Genomic DNA, 25916 nt, shown 5'->3' on the forward strand with positions numbered 1-25916 from the left:
GCGGGGTGTGAGAGAGAGCACAGCGAGACCCTACAAAGAGGAGTTCAAACCCCGGCTCCTACCCAAATGGCCCTGGGCTCCTGGCAGGTCCCCGCCCCTCTCTGCCTCACGATCTTGACATGATCATTCGCTGCAGCCGAAAGGCGGACACAACGCAAATACCCACTGGCAGATGGATGGATCAACGGCCACACTCTGGAATATTACACAGTCCTGAAAAGGGACAAAGCCTCAACACACCCTCGCGACGAGGGTGGGTCTTGAAAACGCTAGGCTACGAGAGAGGAACCAGGCAGAAAGGGCCACGGGTGCCACCGTCCCACTTCTGTGACATGTCCAGAACAGGCAAACCCGAAGGGCGGGGTTAGGGCGACTCCTCCCTGGGTCCAGGGTCTCCGTGTGGAGTGACGGAATGTTCTGGAATGAGGTAGAGGTGGTAGCTGCAAATGCCACTGAACTTTTCGCTTTAACATGGTTAATGTTATGTTATGTGAACTATACCTCCATAAAAAAAATTAAAAAGCCTATTAAAAATTCCTTATCTGAAAAACAGGGCTAACAATACCTTACAGCATGTGAAACCTGGGCGCACCCAGCACTGCCTGCAGCCAAGCCCAGGCTGTGGCGAGAGGGCCGTGAGTCAACACAGAACAGCGCCTTCCACCTGACCCACCGGGCCCAGCCGTCCGGCTGCCTCTGGACGTTTCCAGGGAGAAGGTATTATAGAGGCTGGCCGGCAGGCTCCATAGAGGACGGCTGGGCCTCTGGACGTTTCCAGGGAGAAGGTATTATAGAGGCTGGCCGGCAGGCTACACAGACTTTCGCATCACTGCCCCGCCCTCACACCTGCCATTGCAGGAGGGACCCCAGTGGCACAGGTGGGCCGTGGCTGTGGCCTGAGAGCTCCTCGTGACCGCCCCTCAGAATCCTGGGCTGTCCTGACCCACCGCACTCCACAACGGGCGCTGGGCAGGGCCCCAGCTGGCCTCCGCCTGGGGCCGCGCTTGGCTGGCCTCTGGCCCCAGAAAGCCGTCTGAGTCCGCTACAGTTGCTGTCACACCTCACCCCAAACCGAGTTGCTCAGGACAACGTCCATTTGCTCTTGGATGTTTCCAAGGTCAGCAGTCCTGAGATCGAGGTGGCTCACAGCTGGCGCCCCCAGGAGGCTCCGGGGCTGAATCCCTTGCTGTACCACCTCCAGATCCTCAGCGCCCTGGACCACGCTGGGCTCTGCCCCATCCAGCATGCCCCAGGGCCCAGACGGGCCCTGCCAACCCCACCCACCCTCCCCGGTGCCATCATGCGAGGCACACGTCCCCTGGCTCTCCCGTCAGACCGGCGCTCTCTCACGGTGGTCCCTGGAGCTAGGCACAGGGCCTGCAGCCCAGCAGACCCCAGGGGCATCAACCAGGTGCCCGAGAGCAGCATCCTTGCTGCCTTCCTGCCCCCACCCAGTGCCCTCAGCCCAACCTTGGCAAAGGCTCCTCGTTCTCAGCCACTCAGATAAATTAATGTTCCCGTTGCTGCTGACTCACGGATGAGAACACCACCAAGCTCCTGCCAGTGGCCACCTGCCCCCAGCCCACCGGGGAGCAGCCCTCCGCCCAGGGGGGACGCTGCATCGAGGGGCCTCTGTGTCCTTTCAAACAGACTCTAGGGGTCTCGGTGCCCTGTGCCACCTGGGAGCTTGTTCACGCCCTGTGAGGAGGCAGGGATCCCCATCTCATCTGATGGATGAGGAAACTGAGGCAGGGAGGGAGGAGCCTGTGGGTCCAACTTCCCTCCCGGGTCGGAGGCAGAACTGACCACCTGCCTGCAGGCTGCCTCCTGGCCCGGACTGATCCCTGCACCTGCCTTCTGACCTCTGACCTCTGCCCCACCCTGCCTTACCCCCTCCTCGGGAGGGGGGCTTCAGCTCAGACCTCTGAGCCAGGACCAGCTGTGTGTGGCTTCTGACCTCTGACCTCTGCCCCACCATGCCTTACCCCCTCCTCGGGAGGGGGGCTTCAGCTCAGACCTCTGAGCCAGGACCAGCTGTGTGTGGCTCCATACCTTAGAACAACAGCCCAGAGGAGGACGAGCTCCCAGCTCCCAAGGGGGCCTCGTGAACCCCACATCCGGGAGACTGACAGCGCACAAGGGACTTGAAGGAGAGGTACCCCAATATTCCCAGCCCTAGACAGCCCCCATTCCCTGTGTCCCCTCCCCGAAGGCCCTTGCCGGTGGGCGGGCCTGGGTCTGCAGCCCTTCCTGGCCCGGGAGGGTGAGCCGTGGTCACAGAAGGCGCAGCGTGGTTGGAGGCATGGAGGGACTTTAGCTGTGGTAGGGGTGAAGTCTGCTGGGCAGGGAGCAGGGGGAGGGTCTCTGGGGGGATTTGGGGGTCCTGGGGGCAGCCAGCCTGCTGCTCAGACACTGCTCTGGGCCTGGGTGGAGGCCACGCTGAGCCTTGGTTTTTCCTTCTATTAAATGGGTGGAATCAAACTTCCACACAGGGCTTCCAGGGACAAGTGAGAGACAGACCACCACTCCCACCACCCCCTCAGCTGGCCGGCTCCCCAGGTGTGCGTCGGGGACTGGAACCCAGTCTGGTGGGCCCCAGAGCCCACCCTGAGGTGGAGGTGGGAGAGGTCACACCACCCGGGCCACCCACCAGGGCCCAGGCACCAGAGTCCTGGTGGATACAGACTGATACTGTGCAGGATGATAAACAGATTTAAAAAAAGAAAAATTCATATTCTATGAAAATCTATTTGGGATGCTCTCATTCTTTTTTTTTTTTTTTTTTTTTTTTTTTTTTTTTTTTTTAAATTATTTTATTTTATTTATTCATTTTAGAGAGGAGAGAGAGAGAGAGAGAGAGAGAGAGAGAAAGAGAGAGAGAGGGAGGAGGAGCTGGAAGCATCAACTCCCATATGTGCCTTGACCAGGCAAGCCCAGGGTTTCGAACCGGCGACCTCAGCATTTCCAGGTCGACGCTTTACCCACTGCGCCACTACAGGTCAGGCGATGCTCTCATTCTTAATAAGCATCCGTGTCTGTGGATGTTGGACAGGGTTATTTTTAGCGAACATTCTGTAGGATCACCTTGTAAAGAGGGTCAAATCCACGGTGAGGGAAGGGAACCGGACCTGGGGCAGGGAGCACGCCGTGGAGAGCTCAGGTCCCGGCTGTCATGTTCATTGTACACCTGGAGCTTGGAAGGATGTTATTAACCAATATTCCCTCCATACATTTACTTTCCCTTCTGTTACAAAGCTGCTGATTCAGATGCAGGGAAGGTGGGACTCAGACAAGAGAGGGCAGGGAGGGGGGTCTCCCTCCGAACCCAGGCGTGAGGGAGACCACAGCCTCACTGACACGTGGAGCAGTGGACGAACCCAGGCGTGAGGGAGACCACGGCCTCACTGACAAGTGGGGCAGTGGACGAACCCAGGAGTGAGGGAGACCACAGCCTCACTGACACGCGGAGCAGTGGACGAACCCGCGGAGGGAGACCACAGCCTCACTGACACGCGGAGCAGTGGACAAACCCAGGCGTGAGGGAGACCACGGCCTCACTGACACGCGGAGCAGTGGACGAACCAAGGAGTGAGGGAGACCACGGCCTCACTGACACGCGGAGCAGTGGACGAACCCAGGCGTGAGGGAGACCACGGCCTCACTGACACGCGGAGCAGTGGACGAACCCAGGCGTGAGGGAGACCACGGCCTCACTGATACGCGGAGCAGTGGACAAACACAGGCGTGAGGGAGACCACGGCCTCACTGACACGCGGGACAGTGGACGAACCCAGGAGTGAGGGAGACCACGGCCTCACTGACACGCGGGGCAGTGGACGAACCCAGGAGTGAGGGAGACCACGGCCTCACTGACACGCGGGGCAGTGGACGAACCCAGGAGTGAGGGAGACCACGGCCTCACTGACACGTGGAGCAGTGGACGAACCCAGGCGTGAGGGAGACCACGGCCTCACTGACACGCGGGGCAGTGGACGAACCCAGGAGTGAGAAAGACCACGGCCTCACTGACACGCGGGGCAGTGGACGAACCAAGGAGTGAGGGAGACCACGGCCTCACTGACACGCGGGGCAGTGGACGAACCCAGGCGTGAGGGAGACCACGGCCTCACTGACACGCGGAGCAGTGGACGAACCCAGGAGTGAGGGAGACCACAGCCTCCCTGACACGTGGAGCAGAGGACGAACCAAGGAGGGAGACCACAGCCTCATAACACGCGGAGCAGTGGACGAACCCAGGCGTGAGGGAGACCACGGCCTCACTGACACGCGGAGCAGTGGACGAACCCAGGCGTGAGAGAGACCACGGCCTCACTGACACGCGGAGCAGTGGACGAACCCAGGAGTGAGGGAGACCACGGCCTCATGACACGCGGAGCAGGGGACGAACCAAGGAGTGAGGGAGACCACAGCCTCACTGACACGCGGGGCAGTGGACGAACCCAGGCGTGAGAGAGACCACGGCCTCACTGACACGCGGAGCAGTGGACGAACCCAGGAGTGAGGGAGACCACGGCCTCATGACACGCGGAGCAGGGGACGAACCAAGGAGTGAGGGAGACCACAGCCTCACTGACACGCGGGGCAGTGGACGAACCCAGGAGTGAGGGAGACCACGGCCTCATGACACGCGGAGCAGGGGACGAACCAAGGAGTGAGGGAGACCACGGCCTCACTGACACGCGGGGCAGTGGACGAACCCAGGAGTGAGGGAGACCACGGCCTCACTGACACGTGGAGCAGTGGACGAACCCAGGCGTGAGGGAGACCACGGCCTCACTGACACGCGGGGCAGTGGACGAACCCAGGAGTGAGAAAGACCACGGCCTCACTGACACGCGGGGCAGTGGACGAACCAAGGAGTGAGGGAGACCACGGCCTCACTGACACGCGGGGCAGTGGACGAACCCAGGCGTGAGGGAGACCACGGCCTCACTGACACGCGGAGCAGTGGACGAACCCAGGAGTGAGGGAGACCACAGCCTCCCTGACACGTGGAGCAGAGGACGAACCAAGGAGGGAGACCACAGCCTCATAACACGCGGAGCAGTGGACGAACCCAGGCGTGAGGGAGACCACGGCCTCACTGACACGCGGAGCAGGGGACGAACCAAGGAGTGAGGGAGACCACGGCCTCCCTGACACGCGGAGCAGTGGACGAACCAAGGAGTGAGGGAGACCACGGCCTCACTGACACGCGGGGCAGTGGACGAACCCAGAAGTGAGGGAGACCACAGCCTCACTGACACGCGGGGCAGTGGACGAACCCAGGAGTGAGGGAGACCACAGCCTCCCTGACACGCGGAGCAGTGGACGAACCAAGGAGGGAGACCACAGCCTCATGACACGTGGAGCAGTGGACAAACCCAGGAGTGAGGGAGACCACAGCCTCACTGACACGTGGAGCAGTGGACGAACCCAGGAATGAGGGAGACCACAACTTCACTGACACGCGGAGCAGTGAACGAACCCAGGTGTCAGGGAGACCACGGCCTCACTGACACGCGGAGCAGTGGACGAACCCAGGCGTGAGGGAGACCACGGCCTCACTGACACGCGGAGCAGTAGACGAACCCAGGCGTGAGGGAAACCACAGCCTCCCTGACACGCGGAGCAGTGGACAAACTCACAGAGGGAGACCACAGCCTCATGACACGCAGAGCAGTGGACAAACCCAGGCGTGAGGGAGACCACGGCCTCACTGACACGCGGAGCAGTGGACGAACCCAGGCGGGAGGGAGACTACGGCCTCACTGACACGCGGAGCAGTGGACGAACCCGCGGAGGGAGACCACAGCCTCACTGACACGCGGAGCAGTGGACAAACCCAGGCGTGAGGGAGACCACAGCCTCACTGACACGTGGAGCAGTGGACGAACCCAGGCGTGAGGGAGACCACGGCCTCACTGACACGCGGAACAGTGGACGAACCCGCGGAGGGAGACCACAGCCTCACTGACACGTGGAGCAGTGGACAAACCCAGGCGTGAGGGAGACCACAGCCTCACTGACACGTGGAGCAGTGGACGAACCCAGGCGTGAGGGAGACCACGGCCTCACTGACACGCGGAGCAGTGGACGAACCCGCGGAGGGAGACCACAGCCTCACTGACACGCGGAGCAGTGGACAAACCCAGGCGTGAGGGAGACCACAGCCTCACTGACACGCGGAGCAGTGGACGAACCCAGGCATGAGGGAGACCACGGCCTCACTGACACGCGGAACAGTGGACGAACCCGCGGAGGGAGACCACGGCCTCACTGACACGTGGAGCAGTGGACGAACCCGGGCGTGAGGGAGACCACAGCCTCATGACACGCGGAGCAGTGGACAAACCCAGGCGTGAGGGATACCACAGCCTCACTGACACGCGGAGCAGTGGACAAACCCAGGTATAAGGGAGACTACAGCCTCACTGACACGCGGAGCAGTGGACGAACCCGCGGAGGGAGACCACAGTCTCATGACACGCGGAGCAGTGGACAAACCCAGGCGTGAGGGAGACCACAGCCTCACTGACACACGGAGCAGTGGACGAACCCAGGCGTGAGGGAGACCACGGCCTCCCTGACACGCGGAGCAGTGGACGAACCCGCGGAGGGAGACCACAGCCTCACTGACACGCGGAGCAGTGGACAAACCCAGGCGTGAGGGAGACCACAGCCTCACTGACACGCGGGGCAGTGGATGAACCCAGAGTGAGGGAGACCACAGCCTCCCTGACACGCGGAGCAGTGGACGAACCCACGGAGGGAGACCACAGCCTCACTGACACGCGGAGCAGTGGACAAACCCAGGCGTGAGGGAGACCACAGCCTCACTGACACACGGAGCAGTGGACGAACCCAGGTGTGAGGGAGACCACAGCCTCCCTGACACGCGGAGCAGTGGACGAACCCTCGGAGGGAGACCACAGCCTCATGACACGCGGAGCAGTGGACAAACCCGCAGAGGGAGACCACGGCCTCATTGACACGCGGGGCAGTGGACGAACCCAGGAGTGAGGGAGACCACGGCCTCCCTGACACGCGGAGCAGTGGACGAACCCAGGCGTGAGGGAGACCACAGCCTCATGACACGCGGAGCAGTGGACAAACCAAGGAGTGAGGGAGACCACGGCCTCACTGACACGCGGAGCAGTGGACGAACCCAGGCGTGAGGGAGACCACAGCCTCACTGACACACGGAGCAGTGGACGAACCCAGGCGTGAGGGAGACCACGCCCTCCCTGACACGCGGAGCAGTGGACGAACCCAGGCGTGAGGGAGACCACGGCCTCACTGACACACGGAGCAGTGGACGAACCCAGGAGTGAGGGAGACCACGGCCTCATGACACGCGGAGCAGGGGACGAACCAAGGAGTGAGGGAGACCACGGCCTCCCTGACACGCGGAGCAGTGGACGAACCCAGGTGTGAGGGAGACCACGGCCTCACTGACACGCGGAGCAGTGGACGAACCCAGGAGTGAGGGAGACCACGGCCTCACTGACACGTGGAGCAGTGGACGAACCCAGGAGTGAGGGAGACCACGGCCTCATGACACACGGAGCAGTGGACGAACCAAGGAGTGAGGGAGACCACGGCCTCACTGACACGCGGAGCAGTGGACAAACCCAGGCGTGAGGGAGACCACGGCCTCCCTGACACGTGGAGCAGAGGACGAACCAAGGAGTGAGGGAGACCACGGCCTCCCTGACACGCGGAGCAGTGGACGAACCCAGGAGTGAGGGAGACCACGGCCTCCCTGACACGCGGAGCAGTGGACGAACCCAGGCGTGAGGGAGACCACGGCCTCACTGACACGCGGAGCAGTGGACGAACCCAGGAGTGAGGGAGACCACGGCCTCACTGACACGTGGAGCAGTGGACGAACCCAGGAGTGAGGGAGACCACGGCCTCATGACACGCGGAGCAGTGGACAAACCCAGGCGTGAGGGAGACCACGGCCTCCCTGACACGTGGAGCAGAGGACGAACCAAGGAGTGAGGGAGACCACGGCCTCCCTGACACGCGGAGCAGTGGACGAACCCAGGAGTGAGGGAGACCACGGCCTCACTGACACGTGGAGCAGTGGACGAACCCAGGCGTGAGGGAGACCACGGCCTCACCTACACGCGGGGCAGTGGACGAACCCAGGAGTGAGAAAGACCACGGCCTCACTGACACGCGGGGCAGTGGACGAACCAAGGAGTGAGGGAGACCACGGCCTCACTGACACGCGGGGCAGTGGACGAACCCAGGCGTGAGGGAGACCACGGCCTCACTGACACGCGGAGCAGTGGACGAACCCAGGAGTGAGGGAGACCACAGCCTCCCTGACACGTGGAGCAGAGGACGAACCAAGGAGGGAGACCACAGCCTCATAACACGCGGAGCAGTGGACGAACCCAGGCGTGAGGGAGACCACGGCCTCACTGACACGCGGAGCAGTGGACGAACCCAGGCGTGAGGGAGACCACGGCCTCACTGACACGCGGAGCAGTGGACGAACCCAGGAGTGAGGGAGACCACAGCCTCATGACACGCGGAGCAGGGGACGAACCAAGGAGTGAGGGAGACCACAGCCTCACTGACACGCGGGGCAGTGGACGAACCCAGGCGTGAGAGAGACCACGGCCTCACTGACACGCGGAGCAGTGGACGAACCCAGGAGTGAGGGAGACCACGGCCTCATGACACGCGGAGCAGTGGACGAACCAAGGAGTGAGGGAGACCACAGCCTCACTGACACGCGGGGCAGTGGACGAACCCAGGAGTGAGGGAGACCACGGCCTCATGACACGCGGAGCAGGGGACGAACCAAGGAGTGAGGGAGACCACAGCCTCACTGACACGCGGGGCAGTGGACGAACCCAGGAGTGAGGGAGACCACGGCCTCATGACACGCGGAGCAGGGGACGAACCAAGGAGTGAGGGAGACCACGGCCTCACTGACACGCGGGGCAGTGGACGAACCCAGGAGTGAGGGAGACCACGGCCTCACTGACACGCGGAGCAGTGGACGAACCCAGGCGTGAGGGAGACCACGGCCTCACTGACACGCGGGGCAGTGGACGAACCCAGGAGTGAGGGAGACCACGGCCTCACTGACACGCGGGGCAGTGGACGAACCAAGGAGTGAGGGAGACCACGGCCTCACTGACACGCGGGGCAGTGGACGAACCCAGGCGTGAGGGAGACCACGGCCTCACTGACACGCGGAGCAGTGGACGAACCCAGGAGTGAGGGAGACCACAGCCTCCCTGACACGTGGAGCAGAGGACGAACCAAGGAGGGAGACCACAGCCTCATAACACGCGGAGCAGTGGACGAACCCAGGCGTGAGGGAGACCACGGCCTCACTGACACGCGGAGCAGGGGACGAACCAAGGAGTGAGGGAGACCACGGCCTCCCTGACACGCGGAGCAGTGGACGAACCAAGGAGTGAGGGAGACCACGGCCTCACTGACACGCGGGGCAGTGGACGAACCCAGAAGTGAGGGAGACCACAGCCTCACTGACACGCGGGGCAGTGGACGAACCCAGAAGTGAGGGAGACCACAGCCTCACTGACACGCGGAGCAGTGGACGAACCAGGAGGGAGACCACAGCCTCATGACACGTGGAGCAGTGGACGAACCCAGGAGTGAGGGAGACCACAGCCTCACTGACACGTGGAGCAGTGGACGAACCCAGGAATGAGGGAGACCACAACTTCACTGACACGCGGAGCAGTGAACGAACCCAGGTGTCAGGGAGACCACGGCCTCACTGACACGCAGAGCAGTGGACGAACCCAGGCGTGAGGGAGACCACGGCCTCACTGACACGCGGAGCAGTAGACGAACCCAGGCGTGAGGGAAACCACAGCCTCCCTGACATGCGGAGCAGTGGACAAACCCACAGAGGGAGACCACAGCCTCATGACACGCGGAGCAGTGGACAAACCCAGGCGTGAGGGAGACCACGGCCTCACTGACACGCGGAGCAGTGGACAAACCCAGGTATGAGGGAGACTACGGCCTCACTGACACGCGGAGCAGTAGACGAACCCAGGCGTGAGGGAAACCACAGCCTCCCTGACACGCGGAGCAGTGGACAAACCCACAGAGGGAGACCACAGCCTCATGACACGCGGAGCAGTGGACAAACCCAGGCGTGAGGGAGACCACAGCCTCACTGACACGCGGAGCAGTGGACGAACCCAGGCGTGAGGGAGACCACGGCCTCACTGACACGCGGAACAGTGGACGAACCCGCGGAGGGAGACCACAGCCTCACTGACACGCGGAGCAGTGGACAAACCCAGGCGTGAGGGAGACCACAGCCTCACTGATACGTGGAGCAGTGGACGAACCCAGGCGTGAGGGAGACCACGGCCTCACTGACACGCGGAACAGTGGACGAACCCGCGGAGGGAGACCACGGCCTCACTGACACGTGGAGCAGTGGACGAACCCGCGGAGGGAGACCACAGCCTCACTGACACGCGGAGCAGTGGACAAACCCAGGCGTGAGGGAGACCACAGCCTCACTGACACGTGGAGCAGTGGACGAACCCGGGCGTGAGGGAGACCACAGCCTCACTGACACGCGGAGCAGTGGACAAACCCGCGGAGGGAGACCACGGCCTCACTGACACGTGGAGCAGTGGACGAACCCGGGCGTGAGGGAGACCACAGCCTCATGACACGCGGAGCAGTGGACAAACCCAGGCGTGAGGGATACCACAGCCTCACTGACACGCGGAGCAGTGGACAAACCCAGGTATAAGGGAGACTACAGCCTCACTGACACGCGGAGCAGTGGACGAACCCGCGGAGGGAGACCACAGTCTCATGACACGCGGAGCAGTGGACAAACCCAGGCGTGACGGAGACCACAGCCTCACTGACACACGGAGCAGTGGACGAACCCAGGCGTGAGGGAGACCACGGCCTCCCTGACACGCGGAGCAGTGGACGAACCCGCGGAGGGAGACCACAGCCTCACTGACACGCGGAGCAGTGGACAAACCCAGGCGTGAGGGAGACCACAGCCTCACTGACACGCGGGGCAGTGGATGAACCCAGAGTGAGGGAGACCACAGCCTCCCTGACACGCGGAGCAGTGGACGAACCCACGGAGGGAGACCACAGCCTCACTGACACGCGGAGCAGTGGACAAACCCAGGCGTGAGGGAGACCACGGCCTCCCTGACACGCGGAGCAGTGGACGAACCCACGGAGGGAGACCACAGCCTCACTGACACGCGGAGCAGTGGACGAACCCAGGCGTGAGGGAGACCACGGCCTCCCTGACACGCGGAGCAGTGGACGAACCCTCGGAGGGAGACCACAGCCTCATGACACGCGGAGCAGTGGACAAACCCGCAGAGGGAGACCACGGCCTCATTGACACGCGGGGCAGTGGACGAACCCAGGAGTGAGGGAGACCACGGCCTCCCTGACACGCGGAGCAGTGGACGAACCCAGGCGTGAGGGAGACCACAGCCTCATGACACGCGGAGCAGTGGACAAACCAAGGAGTGAGGGAGACCACGGCCTCACTGACACGCGGAGCAGTGGACGAACCCAGGCGTGAGGGAGACCACAGCCTCACTGACACGCGGAGCAGTGGACGAACCCAGGCGTGAGGGAGACCACGGCCTCCCTGACACGCGGAGCAGTGGACGAACCCAGGCGTGAGGGAGACCACGGCCTCATGACACGCGGAGCAGTGGACAAACCCGCAGAGGGAGACCACAGCCTCATGACACGCGGAGCAGTGGACAAACCCAGGAGTGAGAAAGACCACAGCCTCATGACACGCGGAGCAGTGGACAAACCCAGGAGTGAGGGAGACCACGGCCTCACTGACACGCGGAGAGTGGACGAACCCAGGAGTGAGGGAGACCACGGCCTCCCTGACACGCGGAGCAGTGGACGAACCCAGGAGTGAGGGAGACCACGGCCTCACTGACACACGGAGCAGTGGACGAACCCAGGAGTGAGGGAGACCACGGCCTCATGACACGCGGAGCAGTGGACGAACCAAGGAGTGAGGGAGACCACGGCCTCATGACACGCGGAGCAGGGGACGAACCAAGGAGTGTGGGAGACCACAGCCTCCCTGACACGCGGAGCAGTGGACGAACCCAGGCGTGAGGGAGACCACGGCCTCACTGACACGCGGAGCAGTGGACGAACCCAGGAGTGAGGGAGACCACGGCCTCACTGACACGTGGAGCAGTAGACGAACCCAGGAGTAAGGGAGACCACGGCCTCATGACACGCGGAGCAGTGGACGAACCAAGGAGTGAGGGAGACCACGGCCTCACTGACACGCGGAGCAGTGGACAAACCCAGGCGTGAGGGAGACCACGGCCTCACTTACACGCGGAGCAGTGGACAAACCAAGGCGTGAGGGAGACCACGGCCTCACTGACACGCGGAGCAGTGGACGAACCCAGGCGTGAGGGAGACCACGGCCTCACTGACACGCGGGGCAGTGGACGAACCAAGGAGTAAGGGAGACCACGGCCTCACTGACACGCGGAGCAGTGGACGAACCCAGGAGTGAGGGAGACCACGGCCTCACTGACACGCGGAGCAGTGGACAAACCCAGGCGTGAGGGAGACCACGGCCTCACTGACACGCGGAGCAGTGGACGAACCCAGGAGTGAGGGAGACCACGGCCTCACTTACACGCGGAGCAGTGGACAAACCAAGGCGTGAGGGAGACCACGGCCTCACTGACACGCGGAGCAGTGGACGATCCCAGGCGTGAGGGAGACCACGGCCTCACTGACACGCGGGGCAGTGGACGAACCAAGGAGTAAGGGAGACCATGGCCTCACTGACACGCGGAGCAGTGGACGAACCCAGGAGTGAGGGAGACCACGGCCTCACTGACACGCGGGGCAGTGGACGAACCAAGGAGTGAGGGAGACCACGGCCTCACTGACACGTGGGGCAGTGGACGAACCAAGGAGTGAGGGAGACCACGGCCTCACTGACACGCGGGGCAGTGGACGAACCAAGGAGTGAGGGAGACCACGGCCTCCCTGACACGAGGGGCAGTGGACGAACCCAGGCGTGAGGGAGACCACGGCCTCCCTGACACGAGGGGCAGTGGACGAACCGGCGGAGTGAGACCACAGCCTCACTGACACGCGGAGCAGTGGACAAACCGCGGAGGGAGAGCCTGGGCGATGCTAATGTTATCCTGTGTTGCTGAAATATTAATTACAGACCTGGCCATTGTTCTCAGATCTCAGGCGATCTTTACTTCCCATTCTTCTCTCCCCCGCTGGGCCCATACGAGCCTCAGCCCGGGGCGCGCTGGGGGCAGAGCGTCCTCTAGTCACGGAGAGACAACAGGTGGGGGTGCACGTGGGCCTCAGCCAAGCCCCCAGGGAACAGGCCGGGTGTCTGGGAGTGCCGACAGTGGGTTAAGCATTGCTCTCCATTTAAAAACTAAATGTATCACTCGTTGAGAAGACCCCCCCCCCAATATCCTAGCGATGTGATCGACCATGGTACCCAGGAGCGGTGTCAGGCTGGAGCCCACAGACCCAGGAGTCGCCTTAATTGCTGCGGCCGCAGTGGTGAGGCCAGAACGCTGGCTGTTTCCCTCTCACTGGGCTTCCTCTGCTGTGGGATGCAGGGTGAGCAGGCACCCTCTCTGGGCTCAGCTCACTCCCTGCAGAATGAGAGCCGGTCTCAGGGCCAGCGGTTAGAGTGGGCCGCCTGCAGCAGAGCCACGGACCCCTCCTCACCTCACTGGGGTCAGCCCCGCGGGGGGCTGCCTGCCTGCGCTCAGGGACCTGTGGACACACATGTACGTTTCCTGGTTTCCACAAACCATCTCCGTAGCTGCGTCTGACCCCTCCAGGGGGCAGCTCCTCCCCTCCAGCTCGGCAGTGTCCTGGCCCAGGAGCAAGCACGAAGGCTAGAATGAGGCCTGGAGAACTTGCAGGTCGGGATCCGGGACGTGGACAAGCAGAGAAGGCCCTGGCTTCGAGCAGAACTCGGGGTGTAACCCCTGTGTCCAGATCCTTGCGGGCAGGGTGTGGGTGAGAGAGAGGACGACACCCGCAGCACGGCTGACCCCACGCCTCCGGGTCTCAGGCAGGGGGCACCCGTGGAGATGAAGACCCACTTCCAGTCCAGCAGGTGCCACCTGGGGAGGACCGCACGGGGACACTGGGCTGCAGAGCAGAGAGGACCGACCGCACGGGGACACTGTGCTGCAGAGCAGAGAGGACCGACCGCACGGGGACACTGGGCTGCAGAGCAGAGAGGACCGACCGCACGGGGACACTGGGCTGCAGAGCAGAGAGGACCGACCGCACGGGGACACTGGGCTGCAGAGCAGAGAGGACCGACCGCACGGGGACACTGGGCTGCAGAGCAGAGAGGACCGACCGCACGGGGACACTGGGCTGCAGAGCAGAGAGGACCGACCGCACGGGGACACTGGGCTGCAGAGCAGAGAGGACCGACCGCACGGGGACAATGTGCTGCAGAGCAGAGAGGACCGCATGCACGGGGACACTGGGCTGCAGAGCAGAGAGGACCGACCGCACGGGGACACTGGGCTGCAGAGCAGAGGGGACCGACCGCATGCACGGGGACACTGGGCTGCAGAGCAGAGGGGACCGACCGCACGGGGACACTGGGCTGCAGAGCAGAGGGGACCGACCGCATGCACGGGGACACTGGGCTGCAGAGCAGAGGGGACCGACCGCATGCACGGGGACACTGGGCTGCAGAGCAGAGAGGACCGACCGCACGGGGACACTGGGCTGCAGAGCAGAGGGGACCGACCGCATGCACGGGGACACTGGGCTGCAGAGCAGAGAGGACCGACCGCACGGGGACACTGGGCTGCAGAGCAGAGAGGACCGACCGCACGGGGACACTGGGCTGCAGAGCAGAGGGGACCGACCGCACGGGGACACTGGGCTGCAGAGCAGAGGGGACCGACCGCACGGGGACACTGGGCTGCAGAGCAGAGGGGACCGACCGCACGGGGACACTGGGCTGCAGAGCAGAGGGGACCGACCGCACGGGGACACTGGGCTGCAGAGCAGAGGGGACCGACCGCATGCACGGGGACACTGGGCTGCAGAGCAGAGGGGACCGACCGCACGGGGACACTGGGCTGCAGAGCAGAGGGGACCGACCGCAAGCACGGGGACACGGGGCTGCAGAGCAGAGGGGACCGACCGCACGGGGACACTGGGCTGCAGAGCAGAGGGGACCGACCGCATGCACGGGGACACGGGGCTGCAGAGCAGAGGGGACCGACCGCATGCACGGGGACACTGGGCTGCAGAGCAGAGAGGACCGACCGCACGGGGACACTGGGCTGCAGAGCAGAGGGGACCGACCGCATGCACGGGGACACTGGGCTGCAGAGCAGAGAGGACCGACCGCACGGGGACACTGGGCTGCAGAGCAGAGAGGACCGACCGCACGGGGACACTGGGCTGCAGAGCAGAGGGGACCGACCGCACGGGGACACTGGGCTGCAGAGCAGAGGGGACCGACCGCACGGGGACACTGGGCTGCAGAGCAGAGGGGACCGACCGCACGGGGACACTGGGCTGCAGAGCAGAGGGGACCGACCGCACGGGGACACTGGGCTGCAGAGCAGAGGGGACCGACCGCACGGGGACACTGGGCTGCAGAGCACGCCCGGACCTCGGTCACCTGCGGAGCCCCAGGGCACGCCGAGTCCTGCCGCGGGTCACGTCCTGAGCCCCGATTCCAGTCACACACTGACTGTGACCCTGGCACGCAGTGGGTCCTGTGCTTGGTCACACAATGAGTTCTGACCCTAGTCACACCTTGACCCTTGAGAGTGGTCCCAGGTTTGAGTAAGCCCTGATCCTGGTCACATGCTGGGCCCTGACTCTGGGCGCACACTGAGCCGTGGCCCTGGTCGCACCTGCATTGGCCAGAACCAGTCATGTGGTCCAGCCCCAGTTCGGGGTTGAGGAGAGGAATGAGGGGGAAACCGCAATCCTTTTAGGCTCAAAAAGAGGAGAACTGGGTCTCTTCCCAGAGGCCAAGCCGATGAGCCCAAGGGCCTGCATCTGCTCAGAGGAGGTGCCTTTTTCTAATTTAGGGGGAGGGGCTGTCAGCCTGGAGCTGGGCCCTGACACAGCCTCCCAAATGCCCAGCACTCCACCCGGGCACTTCCAAACCACCACTCCCGACCCTGGGGAGCACTGCAAAAACTGTTTATTGTCAAACTAAATAAATTGGCTCTGAACTCTGGCAGGATTTTCCCACTAAATGTTCACAACAGATTTCTAAATTATGTCCATAAACATGATAGAGGAAGACACTGGCACGCAGAGAGGGGAGGAAACTCGTCCGAGGGCACTCCTCATTGCGGTGGAGCGGAGTCTGAACCCAGGACCAGAGGACCCGAGTGCAGCCTCCCTTCCCCACCATCAGTTACCAGCTCCCTTCAGCCTGTTTTCAGGGGCCTGCTACTCCCACCAGGGCGAGGGGTGGGGGCATCAAAGATGAATCAGGGCGCTCCCACCCATCAGCACATAGGCGAGGTTCCAGCCTGTTTCTGCCACTCATGAGCTGGGTGAACTTGGGCAAGTACCCTAACCTCTTTGAGCTGCTGTTTCCTCATCTGTAAATGGGCTGTTAAGATTTATTTCTTGCATAAATAAGAGCTTTAAAAAAAAAAAAAAAAAAAGCTCTGAACCAAAGCTGCTACACAGAAGACCCTTAAAAAGTGTTTGCTTAACACAGCAAACCAGCAATGTGACCCCAACAGTGGGTTCAGAATGCTGTGACAGCATTTCGAGGGGGCCCCAAGGCCCATGCCATGGTCCCTTTGCTATCTGGTAGGGCAGCAGGGATTATGGAGTGCCGCCCTCCAGTCAAGGAATTACAGGGAGCTCCCATTTCCGCTCTGTGCTGGCCTGACTGGCTCCCAGCTGGGCGAGCCACCTCCCCTGCCCCTAGACCCTCTGCCTAGAACCTTGGCTGTGAACATCAGCTGTGACCTCACTTCCATCAGAGTCCTGATACTAAAGATAGGAGCAGGTGCCAACTCAGAGGCCACCCCTTGCCCTTCATCCTGTTCCCAGTCCCCCTTGCTCTGTCCCCACACCCCATCATGCCCACTGGGGTCACGGAGTGTGGACCCAAGACCAGCAACTTGTAGGCTGAGCTAGTCTGGTTCTGCAGAGCACCTGCCTGGCAGGCAGATGGGTACCGTTCGCCCAGTTACAGCAGGGAAAATGAGGCTAAGAGGGTGACACGGTGTCCCCAGCCTCACCAGCACAGACAGAAAGCCACGGGGTTCCGTCCCCTGGCATAAATTTCCAACTGGCTCTACCCGTGCCTACCGCGCAGCCACAGCTGAGCAGGCCTCAGAAGGCTTGGCAGGGACCCGCATCCCCATCCCCTGGCCAAACACCAAGGGGATGCAGGCTGAACAAACACTACTCTAGTGGTGGGGGGTGGGTCCATCTTCCTCCACTCCCCCGGGGAAGGCCCAGTCTGCCCACAGACAGCTCAGGATAGGGAATGGCAACAGAATAAAATCTGGTACGTTTGAAATTGGAAGCAAAACCCCCAGTCCGCAGGGGTTGGGTGGGAGGGTGAGGACAGCAGGGAAGGCAGGATGTGGACACACCAGGAGGCATCAGCGTCCCGACTTGTGGCATGAATTCTAGAACTCTAGGTGAGAAATCAAGTCCTGGAGAAGAACCCCCATCACGCCACCCTGCTCCCCTCCAGCCCACCGCCTCCCAGGTGCGGACCTAGACCTGGGCACCTCCCCACGACCACCCCACCTCCGTGAAAAGGTGGGAGCAGCCCCACCCCACCACGTCCCCCAACTTAATTCCCAATGAGCAGATAAGAGAGTAAGTAAGACACACGGAAAAGCCAATGCCGCCTTCATTCCTGAGTCAGCAGATACTGGAGGGGGTGCTCAAATATGGGGCTACAATGGACTCCCTCTCGGCCCTCCCTAAGGGCAGAGTTCGGACCCCTAAGAACCCTGTGACTCATTGCCGCCTGCGGGCAGGGCTCCCGGGCTGGGCATGCGCAGAGGGATCACTGCCTACCGGCCGGGCTCCTGGGGCTGAGCATGCGCAGAGGGCGTATCGCCTGCGGGCGGGGCTCCTGAGCTGAGCGTGCGCAAAGCCTCCTCCCAGAACCACCAATCAGCGGGCAGCAGGGCGGGCGGCCAGGAGCAGCACCCGGGAGAGCGCTCTCCACTTGCGGGAAGTCCCCGAAAGAGCTGGAGGGAGAGCCCCCGAACCACCCCCTTACCAGCCCCCAAAGCCTGCCTGTCAGAGGGCATGGTGGTTCTTGCCTCCTGCACGCAGACACCCACTTCTCCCCTTTTCTGTCCCTCCTGTCCTGTCCAAGCTGACAGCTTCACCCTTGTTCCCTCCAAGCCCTCTCCCAGGCTCCGGGCCCATCTTTCAGATCGGAACACATCACCCCCAGCTTAGTCCCTTTCCCCGACTGCCACTGCTCTTGATTGGGAAGACAGCGTCCCCAGCCTGCCCTGGGAGGCCTGGCCAGGCTCTGCCTTGTCCCCAGCCTCCACTCACGGAGGCCCAGCAGCTGTGACCCCTGTCACAAGACATTTGCACCCTCCCACCTGCTTTCTGCCCTTCTTTCAGTTCTTATACTCACTTCCCTGGCCCTGATCCCTTTTATGACATGGCCATAGATAACTCTGGTGGACCCACAAGCACCCACATGAGCTCATTGAATTCTCACCCTGGCCGATGAGAGAGGGTTCAAAACTCCCCCATTTCACAGAGGAGCCATGTGAGGATCAGGGAGGTGTCACACCTCACCCAGGCCACTCATCTAGATATGCTCCTGACCCAATTCTCTGTTGCCCCGAGTCTTGGGGGCAGGGTCTGGGGCTGGGAGGAAGCTGGCCTCCTAGCCTGTTTGCATGCTCCCTGAGAACTCTGGATATCTGTGAGGACAACTGTGGCGTACCCCTAGATCCAGGTGCCATGGGGAGCCCCCTCATGCTGCTGGCCCGTTCTGGCCCCGAGGCCCGCGCCTCCTGCCACGGCTGGGGGCCGCCCTGGCTGAGTGCCCACCAGCGTGTGAAGTGCTTCCCGAGGGAGTCCCCGGGGAAGCCCCCGCCAGCCCAGCGCGTGCTGTGGAGTGCATCAAGAAGGAGGCCTTCCTTCCGGCCTCATCTGCCAGGGCCGCCGGGGTCAGGCCTCGGGTCACCCTCCAGCTGGGACAGGAAGCCTCACATCAGACTGGAGTGGGGGGTGGCCAGGGGCCCAGAGGCTGACCCGGAGGTCTGGGGACACCAGCTGTCTGGGCTGACACTGACTCGGGCAGTTCTGCTGCTCTGTGACTGCACACTGGACACTCGACAGAGCCCAGACTCAGTGCTGCTTTCTGTGCACTCTCGGGCCAGTCCTGAGTCCATCCTGTGGGCCCCAGGGCCGCCACTGCTCTCCCTTAGACAGGGGCTTCCCGCCAGCCCACCTGCCTCCACAGCCCACCGTCCACACCTCTGCGAGCCTCACGTGGCTACTGAGCACCTCAAGTGTAGCTGTTCTGAGTCGAAATGTGCTGTGAGTGTGAGACACCCACCCAGTTTTGAAGACCTAGTGTCAGAAAAATAGTGTAAAATATCTCAATAATTTATTATATTGATGAGATGTTGAAATAATATTTTGGATATAGTTGGTTAAATATATTATGAAAATAAATTGCACTGCTTTTTTTTTTTTTTTCTTTCTACCATGACTATCAAGTTTTCCCACATGGCTGGCATTTGATTTCTATTGGAGACCAGTGTCCACACCGCCCCCAGAGGGCTCTCCGAAGGAAAGTCTGTCCCTCCCTTGCTTCAAGCCCATCAGTGGCTCCCACAGCCCTCAGAGAAAGTCCTCACACCCAGAGTGGAGTCTCATTATGACTCAGTGTCATTTCTCACCACTAACCCCTCCTTCCATCTGTCCCAACTGTCCACATCCCTTCCCACCTCCTGGCCTTTGCATAAGCCAACCCTCTGCAGGAAACGTCCCTCCCTGACCCCTGCTTCTCCATTACTATGTGTCACCTCCTCCTGGATGCTCCTGGGAACCCCTCCACCATTCATTTGACAGCCCCTGCCACTGCCCCACTGGCTTGGGTTTGCAGAGGCGGGTCAGGGGCTCCAGGCCCAAGCGGAGTGGTGCTGAGTGACCTCCCTCTGAACTTCAATTTGTGCTCCTCTGTAAAATGGGAGCTAGGAATGGGACCTAGGGCGTCTAAGGTGCAGTTTCAGAGCAATAATGCCAATGCACTTACACTGGGCTGGGCACACAGTAGGGGCTCCGGAACCTTTGGTTGGGGGCCTTAAAGTGTGGCACGTCATGGAGGCAGCCACCCTCCCAAAGGGAGCCAGTGACTTTCAGAAATGTTTCGAGAACCCAGTCTGTGCAGACCATCCTGCCCAGCACCTCCCAGCTGCCCAGGGGTCATTCTTCACTTAGGACTGGGCCCGTGGGCCCCAGCTGGCCAGCCACCTGTCTGTGTGCAGACTTCAAGCTAAGAGTGGTTGAAAACAGATCTGCAGAGGGCTAGCATTTCATGACACCTGACAGTGTTACACATTCAACTTTCAGTATCCGTGAATAAAATTTGTTTGTTTTTTTTAATATAGCCACAACTATCCTTTTACACACTACCTGCAGAATTGCGCAAATTAACAGATGAGTGTGACCCTCTAAGAAGAAAACATTTGCTCTCTGGCCCTTTTCCAGGGCTTGCTGACCCCTGCCTTGGGTGCTCTTCACAGCCGTCCGGATAGATGCTATTAGCCGATGGGGAAACTGAGGCACAGAGGGGCTAAGTCGGTCACCGAGAGCCCTTAGCGACTGTCTGTGCTCCTAGGCCTTAGGTGCACAGTGCACACCCCAACCCAGGAGTTCAGAGGTACGCAATAGCCCTGCACCTCCCAGCGGCACAATCCCACGTCTTAGTAGTTGTTTTTTTGTTTTATAGAGGGTGTGATGCGCTTTTAAATATTCATATGATCACCCACGCTTATTGGAGGCCTGCATCTGCCAGGCACTGTGTTCGCACTTCAAATACTCTTGTCTGAATGATCTTAACAACCTCCCTGTGTTAGTCAGCTCGAGTTGTCATGATCAACTCCACAGAGGGGCCTGTGAGATGGGGGACATTTCTGGTCTCACAGTTCTGGAGGCCCGATGTCCAAGACCAGGTGTCAGCAGAACCGGCTGCTCCTGAGGCCCCCTGGTGAGGGAGACTCCGCTCCAGGCCCCTGTCCTTGACCGGTAGACGGCCATCTGCATGGTCACACTGCGCTCTCCCTGTGTCCCTGCGTCCAAACATCCCCCCTCCTAAGGACGACTGTCAGATTGGGTCGAGGCCACCCTAGTGACCCCACTGTCCCTGGGTCACCTCTGTAAAGGTCCCCTCTCCAAGTACAGGTCCCATTCTGGGGACCTGGGGGTTAGGACTCAAACATGGGGATTTGGCTGGTACAGTTCAACCCAAAACACCCCAGAAGGGAAGATTCATCACCCCATGTTACAGATGAGGGAGACCCAGTGGTTAAGAAGTGGGCCAGGACCCCACTAAGCAGAGGCTGTGGGGTTACCTGGAGGGAGGAGGCTCTGGAGAAGGTGGATCCCAGCCTGTGGGGGAATCGAGTTCATCAGAGCAGTTGTCACAGTCAGATTTCAAAATCTGGGCCCTTGCGACAGTCTCCTCCTCCTCTTCCTCCTTAGCTAATTGGCCGTGGGCACCCAGGGGTTATTGCTGTTTCTTCTCCGGGTCCCAGGTGACAGTTCCCACAGACGGGCACGGGTCCTGCCCTGCCCGGGAACAGCCTCGGCACCTTACCTCCCGGCCACCACCCCCCGGGGCCAAGATACTGTGTTCCTCTTGGCTGTTACCCTCAGTGGTCCAATCCATACGACAGGCTATGATGAGGGTGGGGTTAATGCCCAGGCTACACCTGCAACAGGAAACCCCACTGTAAGCTCCCTGAGGAGCTTTGTGGGAGCTGGAAACCCCACTGCGGACCTGTGTCTCTAATACTTGGGAAAGTTCTGCAGCGAGCCTGGCTAGCTCTGGAAGGGGAGTGATTTCAGAGAGAGGCAGAGCGGGGCTGGACCCCAGGCTCCCCCACCCGCACCCCAGCCCACGGGCTCTTTCTGGCCCCTGGATCCAGCTGTGGAGTCTCCTCAGTGTGTGTCCTTTGAGCTGGTCCAAGCCCGGCTTTGCTCCCACTTCCACACCTTGGTTGTGGGGGGGGGGGAGGCTCCTTGAATGAGGCTGCATTTTGGGTTAGTTTGCACGGGGTAGAGAGCGTGCACAGGGCGGGTGGCCTTCTAGCAGAAGGAACCGCTGGGATCGGAAGTGTGGCCATCCACTGACAGCAGCCCCTCTGTGGTCACCCTCATAATGCAGATGGAGAGCCTCCCCCCCACAATCCACCCCACCCACTCTGGCTCCAGCCCTCCCTGGCTTTGAGCAGATCTCCAGGCCTTGATATTTTTGCACATGCTGTTCCTTCTACTGAACACTGTTCCCCACTATATCCGTTAGTAGAGACCAGTCCCTCCTTACCATCAACTCAACACCACTCAACCCAGGAGGCCCCCTGAGCCCCTCATGTTGTAACATAAACAGCACCAAGCCCCTAGCAACACTGGTTTGTCTCAGAAATGAAAAAACCCGAGGCATGGAGCACCAAGTCGCTCTAGCGTGGTGGCCAAGGTCCCACGTGAACTAGGCCACGCCCCCGTGGCAAGTCCTCCTCCTCGAGTTTTCTCGCTCCTGGAGCCGTTTCCTCGGTCACAGCTGGGGCAGTGCAGCCTGGAGGAGGAGAGTTCTTGTTGGTGGCGGGTCCCACACTCTGCCACGTGGACCAGGTCATGGCAGGCGACGGGGCTGAGCCATGAGGCCTCAGCATCTCCTCTGGGAAGTGGTCTGGCAGCATCTCTGTCTCAGAGTGCTCTGGGGGATGACAGGGGAGACCAGCGGGGCATTAGGTGGGGCTCAGGACCGGGCTGGCTTCTCATTGGTTGTCTTCCTCTCTGCTGAGTTCAACAGCGAGGGCCTGCCACGTGCTGCACAGAACCCCGCTCTGCCCCAAAGAGCGCCGAGTTGGAGACGGGCCATGCACAATGCCCATGCCAGGAGACTGAGGGTGGCATGTGTGTGTGAGTGTATTCACCCCTGTCGTGCCCCGGGGACCCTTCAGCTGTCCCGGGAGTGCCTTGTGTGAGCTATTACCCCCGGGGGAACCAACACACAGAGAGGGAGTGTGTTGTCTGACTAGCAAAGGGCCAACAGACTTGAACATCTGTTCCTGATTCCAGTCCATGCCCTTTGACCCCACCCTGGAACTAGGGAGCTGAACCTGGTGGGGCCAGACGCTGGGCCTCCACTCAGAGCTGTCATTGCAAAGACCAGCCCCCTAGCTTTTGTGAGGGGTGTTCATTGCCCAAAATTGCAGATGTGGAAAAATTGAGACCCCCAACCGGCAACATGACTGGTCCGTGTCGCTATCTGTGTCCAGAGCATGGTTCCCCATGGCTCACCTGCCTCAGGGTCCGGGGGGGCCTGGACACCTGCACTCACCCACAAGGCTGGCGGGCTTGAGGATTTGCCCAGCTCCTCAAACCCAGAGTTCTCCAGGACTCAGGAGGGTACCCCAAGGGCCCACACCCGCTGTGGCCACAGCAGACTCTGAAAGTCCCTGCTCATAGACCGAGCCAGTGGGCAAGGCACGAGCTGGCTCCCCAGGCGTGGGGCACAGGCAGGGCCAAACCAACCCAGCAGGTTGGGCGGGAACTGGGTGGGCCCTGTTTTATCCCAGCACCCCACCCCTGCAGGAAGAGGTGACCTTATTCCTGGCCCAGAGGACAGCCCGGGGTAATGGACGGAAGGTTCAGAGTGCAGGGTGGCGCTCAAATGAGCAAGGGCTGGAAAGGGCTCGGCACAGAGAAAAGGCTCGGTCTGTGCCAGCCTCTGTGACCTCAGGCTCAGGTGCCACAGCGTCCCCGAGCTAGGCAGCAGGAGTGGGGGCAGCAGGCCGGCGCTCAGGCCTGGGAGAGGCTGACGCAGGGCCCGCCTGCACCCCAACTGCTCAGCGCCTCTGCATTGCAACACGTGCTCCCTGCCTCTGCCCTCTGCACCCCACACCCGCTGGTTTTTCTCTGTGGCTGTCAGCTAGTTCTATTTACTTGCAGCAACCAGCTTCTACTTTTTGTTTGTTTCTTAAATGGTTTCTTTTCTGGTGTATTTTAATTTTTCTTTTCTTTCTCTCTCTCTTTCTTTCTTTTTTAAATTGAGTTTCAGCTTCCATTCTTGATGGTCCTGACAGCCCCTGGGGTTTGGCGCTCCAGCTCTGGGTCAGCCCAGTGGCCTGGTGACTTTGTCTTTTTTTTTTTTTTTTTTTTTTTAAGTGAGAGGCGGGGAGGCAGGGAGGCAGGCAGAGAGACAGACACTCCTGCATGAGCTCTGACTGGGATCCACCTGGCAAGTCCCCTACAGGGCGATGTTCTGTCCATTTGGGGCCACTGCTCCATTACTCAGCAACCGAGCCTGAGGTAGAGGCCATGGTGCCATCCTCAGCGCCCAGGTCAACTTGCTCAAAACAATTTGAGCCATGGCTGCAGGAGAGGAAGACAGAGAGAGAGAGAAGAGGAAGGGGAAGGTGTGGAGAAGCAGATGGTCACTTCTCCTGTGTGCCCTGACTGGGAATTGAACTCAGGACTTCCACACACCAGGACAATGCTCTACCACTGAGCCAGATGGTCAGGGCCAGGGTGACTTTGGATGCATCACTGAACAACCCTGGACCTCAGTTTCCTCATCTAAGCAGAAGGAACAATGGTAGCACCTGGTCCAATAAAATGGGCTCTTTGAAGATCAAGTGAGTTGTTGGAGTTGTGCAGCCCTGGCCCAAAATTCCTCCAACCGTGCCTGTACTCCTGGCCACCCCTGCTGTTGGGCCTCAGTTTCCCCTCCTCTCGGCCTGTCTAAGAGGCGGCCCTGCCCCTCTGACAGTGCTCCTGTCACTCCCAGGTCCCTGCCGCAGACCAGTGGCTGCCTTCAGGTGGGGCAGGGGACACATGAGCCAGGCTGCAGACAAGTTCTGGAGGAGCTGGTGGCCTGATCCAGGGGCCGAGTGCAGGAGAACAGATCTGGTTCCACTGTGATTGGAAAAGAGGACTCTTTGGCTCCGTGACAGTGGGTGTGAAGTGCGTTAGACCCAGGGCCAAGGCCGAGGTCTGGAGGCGGCAGAGGGTCTGGGTCCAGCCTACCAGAGCCCCCTGCTCAGGCCTGCACACTTCTGCATGGATTGCAGAGCGTTGGGCCACAACGTCCCCCAGGCCAAGGACTGAAAGCTCAAGGTGGGAAGAAGGAACCCCTAAGACGACGAGGATTTGGTAAATTGGTCAAGCACCCAGAGAGTGCCTAGCTGGGGGCCCCACGGCCGAGTTTCACATGTGTCTCAGGCCCCCCCGTGTCTCCTTGCTGATAGTGGGCAGTCCACACCCTTGCTGCCCCGGCCTCCACCCTTCCACCCCCTTCCCGACAGCCATGCCTGTCACCCACTCTCATTCCTTCCATTGTCTGCTGTGTCCAGGTCCACCCGCAGTGGGCGGCCTCTGGGGCAGGGAGTGCCCACCAAAGCAACCACACTGCCACCTGGGGGGACCTGGCAGGGGCTGCCTCTGAGCCCGTGGCAAGCGTGGCTTTCTGTCCAAAGAGGCTACCCTGAAATTCACTGTCTGATGGCTGACCACTCATTCGTCCACAGCTGCCCCAGCTCCTGACACTGGGCAAGCTCACCTCGGCCACCAGATTCCCTTGCTCTGAGCTGACCGGCCCCGAGCCTTTGCTCAAGCAGTAGCCTCTGCCAGGAATG

The sequence above is a fragment of the Saccopteryx bilineata genome, chromosome 3 (assembly GCF_036850765.1).
Source record: "Saccopteryx bilineata isolate mSacBil1 chromosome 3, mSacBil1_pri_phased_curated, whole genome shotgun sequence".
NCBI classification, from domain to species: Eukaryota; Metazoa; Chordata; class Mammalia; order Chiroptera; family Emballonuridae; genus Saccopteryx; species Saccopteryx bilineata.